The sequence below is a fragment of the Schistocerca piceifrons genome, unplaced genomic scaffold (genome assembly GCF_021461385.2).
Source record: "Schistocerca piceifrons isolate TAMUIC-IGC-003096 unplaced genomic scaffold, iqSchPice1.1 HiC_scaffold_913, whole genome shotgun sequence".
Classification (NCBI taxonomy): domain Eukaryota; kingdom Metazoa; phylum Arthropoda; class Insecta; order Orthoptera; family Acrididae; genus Schistocerca; species Schistocerca piceifrons.
The window spans coordinates 982,141-999,855 of record NW_025729183.1 but is presented as its reverse complement, the minus strand read 5'-3'; positions in this window follow the sequence as shown (position 1 = coordinate 999,855).

Here is a 17,715-nt window from a genome sequence, read left to right as displayed (position 1 = left end):
TTGCCGCAGCTATTTGTTGTGGGATAGACTTGGCAATTTTTTCCATTGCTGCTGATACAACGGTGGTCACAGCTTCCAGAAGAGGCGTCATCATTTCAGTCAACTGCAACCTGTTTTTTTTTTGGGGGGGGGGGGGGCTGGGTTTGGAGGGGGGGGGGGGGAGTTGGCATCTTCCTTCGTTGTACTGGGGGCGCCTGATGTGGGAAGACTTAGGATGGACTTGGTTTGTTATTGTCGCACTCCTTGGCCCTGGGTGCTTGTTGCTGCTTGGGCTTTTCCTCGTCTGGGGATGACCGAGCCGAGAGTGGTGCCTGGTCGTGCTGTTGATGCGGTCCGTTGTCTAGCCACACGGTTTTTTATCACCTTGCAGTCCATATAGCTGCCAGGGTGTGCCTCTGAACATCTGGCGCATTTTGGCACATCTCCATTCGGTTTCAGACATTTATCGCTGGGGTGATCTTCAGCACATTTAACACATTTAGCTTTCATTATGCAGTGTCTGGTTACATGGTCCAGCCTCCGGCATCTGAAGCATAGTTGCGGGCCGCACTTGCGACATGGCTTCTCCATTGTAACTCTCATGTTGGCAATGTTTGTGACGTAGTGGAGTTGGCCATTGTCTGCTGTGTCTGGGGCAATGATCATGAACAACGGAGTCCCTTTGCCTGTTTTGGGGGATTTTATCTTGGTTACTGAGCTAAGGACAATTTTGAGTGCAAGCAACTCTTGCATGCTAAATTTATATGGGAGACCTCTCATAACTAGAATGATAGGCTTCTCGTGGTCAATGGCATAGGTGTAGTAGCCCCAATTTTCGTTTGAGAAAGTCGGACATTGACCTTGTGTGTAGCGTGTATAGGTCTTCTCCAGCAGGCTTAAATTGGAAGGGATCATTGGCTACATTCCTGATTACTTCGAGGAGCGTTTTGTATGCTTCTTCGAAGCAAATGATCGGCGTAGGTGTCTTGGCTTTGGGTGGGGGTAGGGGCTGGGGCTGTCGTCAGGCTGAGTTGCGTCATTTGGCAGCTGTTGGAAGGTGTTCTGCACCTCGACTGCTGGGGTAATGGGTCGGCGTGCCCGCGCCGTCTTCTTGGGCTTCCTCCAGCCGTCTGCGTCTGGCGCAGTGTTTTTTGTAGCTCTTCCTCTCCCTGCTGCTCTTGGGCGATGCTTCAATCTTCCCAATCTGCGATGGTCCAGCTGCGTGAAGATGCGGACGTCGGGGCGTGTGGTATTATCGGGGGGGAGAAAGGATGCGTAGGTTAGAGTACATTCCGTGCATAAATCTTTGAAGCTGCAGTCGCGTTTCAAGCTCCCAACAGTGACCACAGTCACTATTTCGCCACTGTCTGTTACGGCATTCATGGTCAGCATCCTATCCGTGGTGTATTCCGCCGACACTTCGTTGGCGGGTGACGGAGCGTCCATCGTGATGGACGGGGGTTGTGGGGGCCCTACTTCCTCCCATTCTCCTCCTCCTCCTTCTTCTTCTTCTTCTTCTTCTTCTTCTTCTTCTGTGGCCCTGTATGAAAGACAACAGAAGAGGCAGGCTAAGCTCTGTGAACGCGGGCTGATCCAATGCGAATGGGCCCCTGGCTCATTAATTCCCTAACAGGTCCCTAGGGCTCCTATTTATTATTCCTCGAGAACAAATAGGAGAACCGGAAGAGGAGTAAGAAATGCTGAAAAGTGGCAGTTGCGCCTTGACTCTGTAGAGTTTTGGCGAAATCAACAGCTGTTGCGCCCCTGGTTCCTCTCGGAAGCCCAAGTGCTTTTCACCGCTGCTACACGACACTTTTGTTTTCAATTCTGAGGACACGACTTGCAGCGGCGAAAACTTAGTGGCTTTGGCGGCGGAGGCAGCGAATGCAACCGTTTCAGCTGCGGGCAAATGGCGACGACCATCGTGGCGTGTGGTGGCGGAAGGCTTCTCACATCAGAATCCAAACACTGCATTGCTACTGAACAGCAAAATTCTAAATTTTACTTAATGTGACATTAGAGTAGTATCACACATATTTGGAATGATGGATCCCATCAAGTTTCACTTGTTTCGCTGTGCTGTACATCTGGCATGGCACGACTATGCCCCGCAGGAACATCATGATTCGTGTCGAGCTCTGCATATAAATTTCAAATTATAATTCACACAAAGTTGGCAGGTACTGAACACAAATTCCTATATTAACCATGAATTACATTTTACTCTGCCAAGGTTAAAAACACACACACACACCTACTCAGTAAGTTGAAAATTGATACATACCCTCATTCAGAAGTGATTATACTATTTCACATCTTTCTTCAGCATTTGGAACAGACAGAGAAATATTACGTGCTGTTTTCTTCTTGGAAGAAAACAGCCTCCTCTGCGGCATTGGCTTTCTTTTCTGGCCCTTATCTGTTTCTCTGAAATAACCATTTCGGGCTCGAACAGCTCCTACATTTTCCTTTAAGGATAACACAGTTTTTCTGACCAACTGCTGTTCAGTCTCCGTCATTCCTCTGAAAATATTGGAAAGCATGAAATAAGCTTCTGTCCTCCTTCTAACAATGATTTCGGTGTTTTTGAAATGTATTTTGTGTTTACTTCAGCTAATATTGCTGCTCTCTCACTGGTGGCATCAACATCAGTACCCAGTACCTCTGAACTTTGCAGGGGATTTTCACCGACACTGTCATCTCGGCAAACAATGTGAATGTGCTTACACATATTGAATCTAATACTGTAATCCATACATGTACAGTAATACCTATGTATGCACACATTGCAGTCACTACATTTTAATTTGCACTCACAGTTGACTCTGTTATCTTTAACAATGTACACCTCTGAAGATGATGTGGATGGCACTTCCCAACCACCATCTACCTCAGTGACGAGGTCCTTGTCCATTAACAAACTAGTTTTGTGCTTATTACGAATGTCCTGAACTTTCCTTGTAACCTTCCATTTTACATTTGCTATAAGCCAGTCAAACATCTTGGCTGTAACTAGGGACATTAGTGTAGATATGCCTTTGTCCAGTCGTTTCATGTGTCTTGCATCTGTGCATCTGTATTTCCTTTAACGTCCTATGCATACTCTCCACATGCATGTTGGTATTGAGACCGGCATACATTCTGTGACAGTAGGCCCAACACTCCACATTTCCCTCATAGTGTGTCTTGAAGTATGAAGCAAATTCTGATGTCAGGGTCACTACTGAGCTTCTGCAGTGCTTTTTGCAGTGATTACTGAAACATACTTACCTTTCTCAGCATTGACACTGATTTAATGAGCCGATACACCTCATTTCTTTTATCCAGATCTGAAATTTTCCCCTTGATATTAGTTTTCCATGCTCTGTCCACATGCCAGGTAAAATAGTGTCTCATCTTAGGAGCACCCATTGTCCTGTTCCATGCAATACTGTATGACTGCGAAATCGGACATGAGTACATTGGGGCAAATTGGTCCAACCTGTGATTTTACGTACTGCAAAAATATGCTTAAAACGTCGGCATCCTTCCTGTTCAAAATTAGAAATGCTCATGGGAATCCTTGCCTGAGATCATCCAGTACTAAGAGAGTGGTCACTTCGAAATCATACCCGTTAAGCCCATGGGTTCCATCAATACAGATACAGTCTTCTCCATATTTTCATAACATTTCGCGTTGTGCTCTGTTCATTATCTCTAATACAAAATCCTCACTCCTCACTCCTCAGTTCTTGATGTTCACTAGTCGAGTCTTGTGGTTTATAGAATAACACAGACAGATTCTCACTTTTGTTCATTTCTTTTACCCAAGCTTCGACACTGATTGCATCATTTTTATGTCTGACCGACTTGGAGGAGAGGTTATAGCTTGCTGCAATGATATATAAGTCTTGCTTAGTAGTCAAATGGATTCTCTGCAAATCCGAATCCTGCAAACTTGTCCGTACGTTATCTAGAACTTTGTCATACGGAAGTCCCATTGCAATATCTGTTGCTATGGTTTCCCAGTCTTTTTGACTCAGGGGCAGGTGCATTAAATCTTGTTTGTGACCAATGTGGGTCAACACACAATGCACTTGGTATGTTCCACCTTCGTGTTCAGTTACTTTCATCTCTGCAGGGCACTTTCCATTCAATTTGTTGCTGCCTGTCAATTTAAGATGTCTTGTGCCTTTACCTTTGGAGATAAAGTTACCTGACCGATGGCAGCCATAATAATGTGTAGAGCTAGTAGACCCATGCGTTTTAATAAACTTTGAATGTGTCGTGCATTCAGTGTCTTCTTTCCACTTGGAAAACTCGTCTTCATTTGAGAACTGCAGATCTTCGGAATTAAGTTGAATTTGATGAGCAGTTTGTAAATGATCTATCCAACCCCGTTTTGAACTACTTTGAAATGGGCACAATGTACACTTGAAGAACAACCCCCCTTCCTGCAAACCATGAATATTTCTTTGGTGGCGATACAAATTATTTTTAAGAGAAAAAATTTTGTCACACACATAGTACTGATAAGAAGCTACAGTAGTTGTAGTGGCAACAGGCAGCTCTTGTTGATGGTTTTTGCAAACATGCTGACTGAGATTCTTTCTGTAATTATACACTTGCCCACACACTTCGCATTTAAAAGCACTCATTTTAGTAACAGAAACACTACACTGTAATCACAATGATTAAAAAAAGACGCACAAAAAAATACCACGCGCACTCCGCACTAACAAAAACAGCTACTGCAGCAACACCACCCGGGCTCCAAACCGCAAATGCAGGTACTGTTTCCGGTCTTCTGTTGTGAGGGAACTATAGGGGGTGGGGTGAGGTCCCGTTCGTGAGCGAGGTATGGGGATGGGGTGGGCGAGCTGAGTGCGGGGTGAGTGTCGCAGTGAGGTAGAGTGGGGGGGATCCTCGCTGGGATCTTCGCAGGTTTTAACGTTTGCTGGCAGCAGCCGTCGGGGCGTGTGATGGGGGAAGCGAGGGAAAGGCTTCTCGGCCCGGCGCAGTCGCTCTGCGGCTGCTGGCGGAGGCAGAGCTGGCTGCCTGCGCGTTGGCCGCAGGTGTGGGCTACGGTGCCGTAGAGGCGGAAGCGCCTCGCGACTGGGCGGCACCATTTGCCGACCGAGGGGGGGCGGGTAGACATCAGTTGTATCCGTGTGGGGCATCGGCTGTAGTTGGCCGGATGATCGCCCCCACATAGGATGCATTTTGCCGCGGTTGCACGGCTCTTTTTGCCGGTGTTAGTCAAGTGTGGGCTGGCACACTTGATGCACTTCGGTGGGTGATGGCATTCTTCTGCTGAGTGATACAGCTGTTGGCACTGAACAGGGCCTTCAGGCTGTCTTTTCTATCGTAACCTTACAGTTCATGAAGAGCTCTCTATCTCTTTCGTCTGGGTACAGAATGACTTTGAACGAAACTCTCTTCTTGCGCTCTTCTCCCGGGTTGCTCGGGTCAGACGCCTTGGTCTCCTGCTTGACCTCAATAACCTGGAAGTGACACTCGATGAGAAGCTCCTTTATTTCTGTGGGATCGGTGTCTCTGGAGAGACCTTTGATCACTGCCTTGTATGTGTTTTTCTCGTTGATTGGGTATGAGTGAAAGGGAATCTTTTTCTGGGTGAAGTAATCTGTGAGAGATCTGTAATCTGGCAGGGTTGATGCTTGGAATTTGACAGAGGACCCCCTCCATGAAGTGTTTAGTCCTCCTTTTAGGTGTGGGCCGACCTCCTTTATGCCTTTCATGGTGCCATTTACAATTGTAGCAAAGATTGGGGGCACCTTTTCCCATTTCGGCCTCGGTTGTGCCTGCGCGCCTGAGGTCGAGGGATGGGTGGGCCGTGCTTTGCCCTTTTCCGCACCGTTGGTAGCGGTTGGTGCGAAGCTGTTTGAGGTCGGGATGTTCGCGACGACAGTTCCCCCCCTACTTCCATGTCATCACTGGCTGTTTGTTCTGGTTGCTCAGCGAGCCGGCTTGGGACCGGACGCTTAGGCGCTGGCATCACGTCCGCGTCTTGAACTCGTGTTTTAGTTCTTGTTATGGCTGAGTTTGGTTATCCGCGGGTACCCAGTGACTGGGTGCCGCAGCGGACTGAGGCTTTGGGCTTACCCGAGATGTCTGTGTCAGCGGCACTTGAAGCCTGACATGCACTGCTCAGGGGCACTGGTTGTTCGTTTGTTGGCAGCGTTAGGTCTCCCCGAACAGCGCCTGCCCTACCATTGACTACGCGCGGGTAACCGGGTAGCACCACGGGAATTTCCCTACCCTGGGAGGAGCAGGGAGGATGGCCTGCAGCAGTGTCTGAACGGTTCACGTCTGAGGCTATCAGACGACCGGTGAACTAGAAAGCCACGGCCCTCGCCGCCACCGCGCTGCCAGTAGACCGGCAGCAACTGCACGACAAAGGGACCATGTAAGAGTCCACCCACAATAAATTTGCTGCGCAATCGCGAAGCGTGCGCACCCACACACGACAATTTTGCCTGTGTTGTGCACACACAACGCACACGATGAATTTTGCTATGCTACGACTAGTGTAGCGCTCCCAGAGGATTTCCCAGCAGCGCGCGGCAGTATAGGGTCCGCTCACTATCGGTCCACCCCCTCGAATGTAGCGGCGCGCACGGCATCTTGGTCTCAGAGGGCTGCTTCTTTCCTCTGGTGGCGTGGCAGTACTAGCTCGTGGAGCTTCACCTGCAGACTTATCTCAAAAGTACGGTAACCTAACATCTATTTGTGGGTTTCTTCTCTTTGATACCTTTTTTTTTTTTCTAGCGGATTTTTTTCACATTTACTCATCCATTCACACACCAGGAGTTAGGGAGCTAGGAAGGGAGTAATTCGTGGAGGGATGATCTTCTTCTAGCGGGAAGGGTGTAACTTCTGGATTTGAGAGTTGCTGGGGAGCAATTTGCAAGGGAGGGAATGATTGCATGTTTCTTCCTAAGAAGGAAGGTTGGTTTTCTTGCGGTACTTCTTCTTGTTTGTTGGGTGTTTCTTCTGGTGCTGTTTGGCTGCAACAGTTTTTTAACACATTCACTCGTCCATTCATGCTCCAGGGGTTCTTTTGTTCATTCATTCGTACTTGTGTCCATTCGTGCTTGCTTTCATGCAGGAGTAGGGTTTGGGTTTCACGGTTGCTCTGTTCGGAGCAAGTCCGGCCAGCGCGTGTGCTGCGAGCGGTGTTCCCTGTGTCCCAGGGCTGAGATTAGTCTGTTGTTGGATTGCCCTGCCTTTTCATAGAAGGCGTCGACCAGTTGGCGGTACCTTTCCCGTAGTCTGGGCGCTCCAGCCAGGAGGTGGACTTCCTCTGTTGGAAACGGTATGGGGAGGTGGAGGGCTGTTTTCAGGGCACAGTTCTGTACCCTCTGCAGGCTGTCAATGTGTAGGTTGGCAGCATTACCCCAGACTACTGCTGCATATTCGAGCAGTGGTCTTACGAGCATTATTTATATGGTGATCCCAAGATCTTCGGGGAGAGTGGAGGTGGGGTTCAGGATGGGGTATAACGTGCGGAGTGTCCCTTTGCCTTCCCGTGCAGTTCCTTGACGTGTTGCTTCCAGGTAGGCCGTCTGTCCAGGGTGACCGCTAGGTATCTTGCAGTACTGCCCCATGTGACTAGGGTTCCTCCGACTGTGATAGGTTCCAGTTCGGCTGGGAATTTCTTTCTGCAGATTACTGACACTTGGGTTTTTGCTCTGTTGAACGACAGATGCCACTTTGTGCCCCAGTCTGTTAGGTCGTTGATGGCGTTCTGCAGGCGATGTCTGACGTACCTGGGGTCCTGCTTTTTGTGTACAGGGCTGTGTCGTCTCCATATAAAGCAGATTTCACTCTTGGTGTCGAGGGGAGGTGGCTTCCATACAGTATGTACAGAATGGGGCCCAGTACGCTTCCCTGGGACACCCCTACCTGTATCGGGCTTCTTGTCGATTTGCTGTCTTGTCGATTCGCTGTCTTGTCGATTCGCTGTCTTGTCGATTCGCTGTCTTGTCGATTCGCTGTCTTGTCGATTCGCTGTCTTGCCGATTCGCTGTCTTGTCGATTCGCTGTCTTGTCGATTCGCTGTCTTGTCGATTCGCTGTCTTGTCGATTCGCTGTCTTGTCGATTCGCTGCCTTGTCGATTCGCTGCCTTGTCGATTCGCTGCCTTGTCAATTCGCTGCCTGGTTTTCTTACCGTGAACGTTCGTCCTCGCAGGTAGGACTGTATTAAGCTCACATGTGACACGAGGATCCCCCTGTACAGTAGTTTGTGCCACACAGTCATAGGCTCGGGAGACACCTAAGAAGACCGCTCCCAGATATTCTCTCCACTCTGTGGCTTCTAGTGCCTCTTCTACTAATCTTAGCAGTTGTTGGGTCGTTGAGTGTTCTTGGCGGAAGCCAAATTGTTCGTCTGGTAGTAACTATTCGGTCTGGACGTGTTGGAGTAGTTTCTTTAAGTAGATACGTTCAAACACTTTGGAGATCGCTTGGAGGAGGCTTATAGGTCTGTAGCTGTTGGGTTGCCTTGTGTCCTTCCCTGGCTTTGGTATCGGGATGATGGTTGCGTGTTTCCAGGTGCGTGGGTATATCCCAGTGTGCAGTATGTTGTTGAAGGCTTTGGTAAAGGTGGGTGGCAGCTATTGGTGGCATCTTTTTGATCATGTGGTTTGTGAGTTGGTCCGGGCCTCCTGCCTTTTTGTGGTTCAGTTGAGCCATCTGGCAGTCGACCTCTTCTGTGGTATCTCTTCTATCCTGTCATTTTCGTCATGTCTGTTCAGGAATAGCGGGGGGTGGGTGTTTACCATGCCAATGTGTGCAGGGTCACTGGGATCATTTATGGGGGTGAAATTTGCCTGAAAAATGTCTGCTAGGGCGTTAGCTTTGGCGTCGGGTTCGCACAATATGTCATTCCCGACCTGTAGTGGTGGAATCCTTTGGGAGCTGCCCATGAGCCTTTTGGTTAGTCTCCAAGCTGACCCATCTTCTGTTCGGATATTGGCTATCTTGTCAGCCCAAACCTGATTCCTGTTTTCCTCTGCTGCTGCTTTAATCTGCCTCTCCAGCTTGTTGAGCAGGCATTTGGTGGCGGGGTTTCCCGTTCGTTGACATTCCCTGAGGACTCTGTTTTTCTCTGTTATTGCCTCTTTTATATGGAGAGAGAGCTGGTAGGAGGTATCGTTGGCTTGTCTTCTGGCCGGGATGACTGCAACTGCAGCGTCTACTGCTTTTTCTGTAAGGTATCGCAGGGTCTCTTCTACTCCTACCGTGTCGGGGTCTGGAGAGTTTTCAAGGTCTGCTTCTAGTTGTTCCGGATACTGCTCCCATCTGATCCCCTAATGTTGATTCCACGAGGTTGTGGGGGGGGGGGGGGTCGATGTGGTATATGACCGCGATATGGTCTGATGCCAGTGCATTTCTTGTGGTTACGCCTATTGTTAGGGGGACACCTTTGATAATGGCGATGTCCAGGACATCTGGACGGCCTCTTTGTGGGTATATTGTGGGACCTAGAACTATGGCGTCGTGTTTCTCGGCGGAGCAGAGCAGCCTTCTGCCGCTTATGGTGGTTACCCGCGAATTCCAGTTCATGTGCTTGGCGTTCATATCGCCGCCGATGAATACATTACCTCTAAGGGTCAGAAGGTTGTCGATGTCTGTGGTGTCTATATTGCCTGTAGGCGGATGGTAGGCCGCAATGCATTGAATGCGGCCTTGCGATGTGTCTGTGGCACACCATTAGCTTCCAGGTTTGTTGTTCTTGTGGGCAGCTGTAGTGGGTGGTGTTTCAGTAAGCGTCGCAGATATACTGCGGTGCAACCGCCAGCTGTAGGGCGATGTGCCCTGTAGCAGTTATAGTTTGGGACGCCAACTGTGATTCCTGGTTGCAAGTGTGTTTCTGAGACTAAGCACACGTCCATTCCTTCTTCATTGAGGAACATTCTAAATTCACCTGCCTTTAGGCAGAGTCCGTTTGCGTTCCATACGCATATGCTTATTCCACGTTGTCTGACTGCCATTCTATTCTGTTGTGGTTCGCGTGGTGGGTGCCTTGACGGCCGCTCGGATAGCCGCTGTGATTTCTTGCGGCAGGGCTTGTGCTAGTTGTTTGAGGGTGGCAACTGCATCTCGCATTGCCACTAACATGTTGGTGACTTCGCTTTGTGGTGGCGGGTGTCAGTTGTTCCACTTGTGTTTGTCCTGCCTGTGTTTCTTCCGGTTGACCTGTGGGCGCGGTTCTCCCTTGCAGTGTGTCTGCGGTTTGGGTGGAGTTTCTGCGTCGTGGGGCCGGTCGAGGGGGTTCCTGTCTTGTCAAGTGTGTTGGTTCATTCTGGTGCTGTGGGTTACCCCTCTGTGAGCCTTGTAAGTGATGGTCCCTGTTGTTTTTTGTGGTTGTCTGCACGGTCTCGCAGTTGCTGCGGCGTACGATCTACATCGACATGATTACTCTGCAATTCACATTTAAGTGCTTGGCACAGGGTTCATCGGACCACAATCATACTATCTCTCTACCATTCTACTCCCGAACAGCGCGCGGGAAAAACGAACACCTAAACCTTTCTGTTCGAGCTCTGATTTCTCTTATTTTATTTTGATGATCATTGATACCTATGTAGGTTGGGCTCAACAAAATATTTTCGCATTCGGAAGAGAAAGTTGGTGACTGAAATTTCGTAAATAGATCTCGCCGCGACGAAAAACGTCTTTGCTTTAATGACTTCCATCCCAACTCGCGTATCATATCTGCCACTCCCTCCCCTGTTACGTGATAATACAAAACGAGCTGCCCTTTTTTGCACCATTTCGATCTGGCCTGTGTGTTGGTGCGTTGGCGGCTTAGTGCTTCCTCGAGTTCTATACAACCGCCATAGCTGGCCGCGGGTGTTTCTCGCCACAGTTGAAGCACTCGGCTTCCTCTGTCCCAGGTTTGGGGCAGTCACTGGTGGGGTGATCGCCTGCGCACTTGGCGGGCCTGTCGCAGGATCTTGCTACATGCCCTGGCTGCAGGCAGCGGTAGCGCTGGGCTGGTGGGCATCGTGTTTTGGGGTCCTCTATGGTGACCTCTATGGCCGTGATATGCTTCACGTTCCATATTGCTTTGTGTTTTGCGTCGTTAGGGAGGACGACATCGAACAGTGGCATGGGTCTTTTAGTCTTGGGTGACCTCATTTTTGTCACTGATTGAGGTGTGAACCCTAGGTTATTCAGGGCTCTTCTGAGTTTACCTGTTGTGTATTGATATGGTAGTCTTCTAATCACTAACCTAATTGGTTTCTCGTTGCCAGACGAGTGTGTATGGAAGGGGAGGTTCCTAGCCTTTATCTCGCGCAAGACTTTCACATAGTCCTCAGCGTTCCTCGTGGTAATTTTCAGGGTGTTTTTCGCTGCAGTGCGGACTTCGAACTGGCTTCCAGAGCTTCATACAGTTCCATATAGGGGCCATCATAGCACTCATCATAGACACACGCCTTTCTGGCACCCTGCGTGGTGCGGACGCTTTCCGTTGCTGCCTCTACCGCGTTGGCAGGTTTGGGGGCGAGCAGGGAGAGAGTTGTTTGTGGCTACTGGGGCAGCCACTGGTGTGATGGTGGCAGCTCTGGCTGTCTTCCTCAGGTAAGTGAAGCCCTGTTCAGGGGGGGCTGTTCGTTGCAGAGTCTTTTGTCTGCGGCGTGAGGCTCTTCGTCTGAGCCATCGCCTGTGTTGCTCTTAAGGCACATCCTCTCTTGGTCCATGGGCTCCGGTGCAAGGACCAGAGTGGGATCTTCTGCTGGTGCATCGTCTGTGAAGGATGTGGTATGCAGGTTCGGATACAGCCCCTGTTCAAACCGGGAGCTGTTCTGCTGCATCTGTAATGGCAATGTAGAATTCGTTGCGGTCTGCCATGTAGTCAGAGGGCGACGGAGTGGGGGGAGGGGGTGAACATCTGGGGTCCACGGTGTTTGGTTCCCTATTCATTGACCCTAGGCAAGTGGGGGGTCCCTACGAGCTACAGCGCTTAGTGCAATGCGCGGCGCCACAGTCAGCGCAAAAGAAGAGAAGTTTCCTACAGCACGCGGGGTGGTCCAACGAGAATGTCTAGGGAGACACCGAGGTATCTCGCATTGTCAGTCAGTTGTAGGGGCTCGTTCCATAGTCGGAGTGTTATGTCTTCTTGTTTCTGCTGTTGTTTTCTCGTCAGGCTGCGGTGTTGGAATAGGACTAGTTGTGTTTTGGTCGGGTTAGGTCGAATTCTGCATTTGGTCATCCATGTCTCTAGTTTGGTCAGATATTTTGCAGCTTTTCTTTGTATTACGTCAGTTCTGAGTCCTGTGCACTAATATGCAGTGTTATCTGCATATAGTGCGATTTTTTCGTGTTGGTCTGTTGGGGTCGGTATGTCGCGTGTGTATAGTAGCGGGGATGATATTGCAACTTGCGGGACTCCTGCCTCTGGGGTGAATCTTTCGGAGGTGGCGTCTTGCGCATGTACTCTGCTGTGTCGACCAGTGATTTATGTTTTTATGAGGCGTACGAATTTCGGTGGAAGGCCGAGTTTGAGCAATTTGAACAGGAGCCCATTGTGCTATAGACAGTCGAAGGCGCGCTCGATGTCCAGGAATATGGCTAGTGTACAGTGCGATGTGTTGAAGCCCCGGGTGATGTCACATGTCAGTTTGAGAAGTGGGTCTGTGGTGGAGTGGTTGGTGCGGAAGCCGGCTTGGAGTAGGGGAGTAGTTGTTTGCTGTCCACATATTTTCGCAGTCTGTCGGTCAGTATACGTTCATAAGTCCAGTAGTGAGATAGGTCGGTAGGAGAGGGGGGTCCGTTCGTGGTTTGTCGGGTTTGGGGATCATTATGGTCTTGCTTGTCTTCCACGCAGTCAGGATTGTTCCTGTCGTTAGGCAGTAGTTGAACATCAGGGAGAGGATTGGGGTAAGGCGGGGGGGCGGGGGGGAGGGGGGGGCAGCGTTCTGCAGGTGGATACGTATGATGATGTTCTGTATTGGGGCTGAGTTTCGTCTGGTCCGTATTGCATTGGTGATTTCAGTGTCTGTTGTAGGTTTGGTCAGTTCGGAGGTGTCTTCCGTTTCTGCTGTTGGACTTGTTAGTAGGTCAGGGAGTGGATGATTTGGAGGCCCTTCTGGAATGTCTGCTTGTGTTTTAGGGTCTGTGATTGGTTCATTGTCTACTATTAGTGTCTGGTTGTGGGGTTTCTTTTGTCCAGTCACCGTCTTGAATTTGTTCCAGAACTTTCTGCCTTCTTTGTAGTTGACTTGGCGGCAGGTGTCGTCCCATTCTTTTTGTTTGTGCTGGGAGATTATACGTTTCGCTTGTGCGTTTAGTCAGTTCCACTGCCGTCTTAAGTCTGGGATATTGGTACGTCTAACTTCGTGCTGCAGTTGCCTTTTCCGCCTTAGGATCGCTAGCGCCTACGCCGGAATGGTGAGCCTCCAGGTCCCTATGGTCTTTTGTGGGATTGCCTCATCTATTGCTGTTGTGAAGGTGGTTTCTAGTCGTTCGTGCTGTATTATGTGGTGGATGGAGCAGTGGCTTTATGGCCTTATATTCGTTTCGCTGCCATGGCGAAACAGTATTCGACACTTCTGCTTTTTTTGAAGTCCACGACTCTTGCTTTTCTGGATGCTACTGTTTTAGCGGCAACAGCTGTCGTTGCTTCCCGGCCTATCTCCTTTGGCTGGATGCTTCGACTCGTCTGCTGGCCGCTGCTGCCTTTGTCCGGTGGTGGGGGCTAACGGTGGCTGGCGACCCCCTCAGCGCTCTGCTACAACGACCTGCTCACTCAGGCTGCCACGGCTTGAATGGGCACTGGTGCACTGACGCTGCACAGGCGAGGGTGGACCCTCGACGTGAGTAGGAAGTTCTAGCACTTCGCCTTCCTCGTGGCGGTGTGGTGAGTGGAGTCGTGGCGGTATGGAATGGCATGACGGTGTGCGTATGCATTTTTTTTACTAATACCCAAAGACCACAGGGAGAACCAAATAAGGGGGAGGGGAGTGGTCCTGGGGGGGAGAGTCTATGGAGGGAGTGGAGGACTAGAACAAGGAGGGAAAGGACGAGAGAACGTGGAAGAGGCGTGGAGCAGCCGGCAGGGAGGGGGGGGAGAAAGAAACTAAGGGAACATGGGGAGCGAGGAGGGGAGGGGAGAAGGGGCGAATAGGGATCAGTGGGCAAGGAGGTCAGGCCATCGGGTGGTGGCCTGGCGATGGAGGCGGGTGCCAAGGGAAAGGATGAGAGGATTGGCAGATTGGCGGGAGTGGTGGTAAAAGGAAACGGCAGAGGAGCATACACGATCGTGAAGGAGAGGGATAGTAGCAAGCAAGTGAAGTTCGCAGGTGGGGAAATGGTACGGGAGGTGGAGGGCAAGCCGGAGAGCATGGTTCTGCACCGTCTGGAGACGGTGGAGATGTGTAGGGACGGCATTGCCCCACACAACCAAAGCATATTTGAGGATGGGGCGGATCAGGGACATGTAGAGGACGACGCCAAGATGCTGGGGAAGGGAGGAAGTCGGGGCGCCTCGGTCTGCTCTATCCGTTCATCAATCCAAGGCCTTGCACCGTATGTCCTCAATTTGGGGACGCCAGGTGACAGCCCTGTCCAGGGTGACCCCCAGATATTTGGCAGTCCCTGCCCACGGGGCAGGGGTACCGACGACAGTGATGGGGGGTAATTGATGGGCCACCAGCGCCGACACATGATGGCCTGTGATTTGACAGGGTTAAGGCGAGGTGCTATTTTGTGGCATACTCCACGAGAGCGTCAATGGCAGATTGAAGCTTAAGACGGAGGAGGGCCTTGCTCCGGGAGCGAGTATAGACTGCTGTATCATCGGCATACAGAGTGAGATGAACCCGCAGAACAGTGGGCGTGTCGGCCGTGAAAAGGCTGTAGAGGACAGGGCCGAGCACACTCCCCTGCGGAACACCTGCCCTGATTCGCCTCCTGGTGGAGGTACCTCCTGGGATCCAGACATGGAAAGTGCGGCCTTCAAGGTAGGTGGCAATGAGACGGACATGGGAGGTGGAGAACCCGTGGTCAAAGAGCTTATAAAGCAGACCCTCATGCCAGACCGAGTCGAAGGCCCAGGAGACGTCGAGGAAGAAGGCCCCGAAGTACTCCCGACGCTCGATGGCGTCCAGTGCCTCCTCGATGAGGCAAAGGAGCTGGTGCGTGGTGGCATGGCCACGGCAGAAGCCAAATTAAACGTCGGGGAGCACGTGCTCCTGTGCGAAATAGACAAGGACTCGCCTTAGATACAGCCACTCAAACAGCTTGGAGGGGGCGGGAAGGAGGCTAATGGGACGATAACTGGAAGGGTCTTTCCCAGGTTTAGGGATGGCGATCACCTCCGCATCTTTCCAAGTGGAAGGGAATTGCCCGGTGGAGAGGATGGAATTGAAAGCGGAGGTATGACGGGAATGGAGGGCGGGGGAAGCTGTTTGAGAAGCTGCTTGGTCATTGTGTCGGGGCTGCCAGTTTTCCGAGGATGGAGGTACTGAAGCTCCCGGGCGACTTGCTCATCCGTGACGTGGGTGATGAGGTCCTCAGGGTCATGAGTGCCGAGGAACTGGTGGACTTGGGTGGTGACCATGCGGGCATGGGCGGGGTCAATGGGATCATCGACTGGCGTAAAGCTGTGCGCAAAAGCATCAGCGAAGGCGTTGGCCTTAGCGTCAGGATCGCACACAGCCATGGCATCGACCAGGAGGTGGGGGAATACGGGGACGCTTATGGAGGAACTGGGAGACCAGGCGCCAGGCAGACGCATCACGGAGGTTGAGGGCGGAGAGCTTTGTCTCCCTGACTTCGTTGCGATGGGCTTGAATAGCGGCCCGTATCTTGCGTTGCGTGCGGTTCATGCGGCACTTGGTGGCAGGGTCGCGCGTGCGTTGCTGTTCATGGATGGCCCAGTTCTTATCAGTGATGGGGGCATGGATTGCCGGGGGTAGCGGGCGCAAGTGGGATGGCAGGTAGGGGGATGGGGAGGGGTGGCAGCAGCAGCAACAGCAGCAGCTATGGCGGCATCCGTGAATTGGGCGAGGGTGAGGTCAGCCCCCACCCTGGCGGCGTCGGGGATATTGGGCAGAGCTGCCTTGTCGCGTCGCCAATAGGAGTCCCAGTTGATGCCCCTAAGTTCAAGGAAGCACGGGGTGGCTACAAGGTCGATGGAGTAAATGACGGGGACGTGATGAGAGGCAAGGGCGGCACGAGCGGCGGCGGCGGTAGGGAGGGGCAGACCATTCACAAGGGCGATGTCAAGGACATCTGGAGGGCCACGATAAGGGAAGATGGTGGGGTCGAATGGGCTGACGACGCGGATAGTGTGCGCTTCGACCATGCGAAGGAGGCGACGGCCATGGGTGTTCGTGAGGCGGCTGTGCCAGGCAGTATGCTTAGCATTGCAGTTGCCCCCAATGAAGAGGTCGCCGCCTAAAAACATGACCGTGGCGAAGTCAGGGGCATGGAGTAGGCTGAGGGGCCGACGGTAGAGGGCCACAAAGCTTATAGGACCTCGCACAGTGTGCACGACGACGCCGGTGGCCTCAAGGGTGGCAAGGGCAGGGAGGGTGATGGGGTGGTGGCGGAGGGAGGCGCGTACATACACAGCGGTGCCATCGAATGCGGTGGGCCAATCGGTCCGGTAGCAGCAGAAGTTGGGGACCCGGACACTGACCCCGCGGCTTAAGATGGGATTCGGTAAGGAGGCAGATATTTACCCCTTCATCAAGAAGAAACTGCCGAAATTCCCCTTGTTGGTGGTGGATGCCATTGGCATTCCAGACGAGGACGGTGAGGCCATGAAGTCTAACAGCCATGACGGAGGGTGGCGGTGATGGGGGAGAGGGAGTGGGAAAGGGCGGCTACAATTTGTTTGGGAATGGAATGGAATGGAGGAGGGCATCAAGGGCCCCAGTGATCGCAGAGGTCAAAACGTCCACGACACTGGAGATAGATCTCCAAAGACTGTGGGGACGGGGGAGGAGGGGGGAGAGTGGGGGTAAGGACCAGGATGGGCATGGGGAAGGAGGGGAGAGGGCTGGGGGGAGCTGGGGTGAATGAGGCTTGCTGGCGGTAGATGCAGGGGTGGAGGTGGTCAGGAGGGGGAATGGGGGCGGCGAGGAGAGGGGGTGGGGAGGTGTGGGAAGATTTCAAGAGATGGGGATTGGGAGGGAAAATTGGCCGGGTGGAATGGACCATACAGGTGGACCTCCAGAACCAACCCCGTGGCGCTCCACAGTGGAAGGGGCCGTGGAGCGGCGCGAAACTCCTTAATTTTGAGACAGCCCTGGTAGTTGCACGTGTGGGCGCAACCACAGTGAGCACCGGTGGGGGGACATCGCGAGGTTTTGAACAGGAGGTGGATTCATGGCCACCGGCACCCTTGACACAGCACATCACTCGAGTGCAATCACTCGCATAGTGTGCCAGGCCCTGTCACCAGAAGCAAATGAGGATGAGGCGCCGGGAACGGGGTTTTTCCATGGTGACCAAACAATGGTCGATGGTGGTTAGAGACAGAAGGACTCTATTTGCCGGTGTGTCGTCAGCTGATACTAAGTAAAGGGGGATGGGGAGTTTGGTGCGGGGGGAGACGACACTGGAGATGACGGCAGGGGTAATATTGAGGGGAAGCGTATTTGAAAGGGAGGCCGCGAACGACAACCCGGAGCTGCCTCGACCTCTGTGGGGAGGTGGAGCAGCCGATGTTCTGGGCACCAAAGACATGGAGGACCTTAGCTAGCTCGGAGGGGGATTGG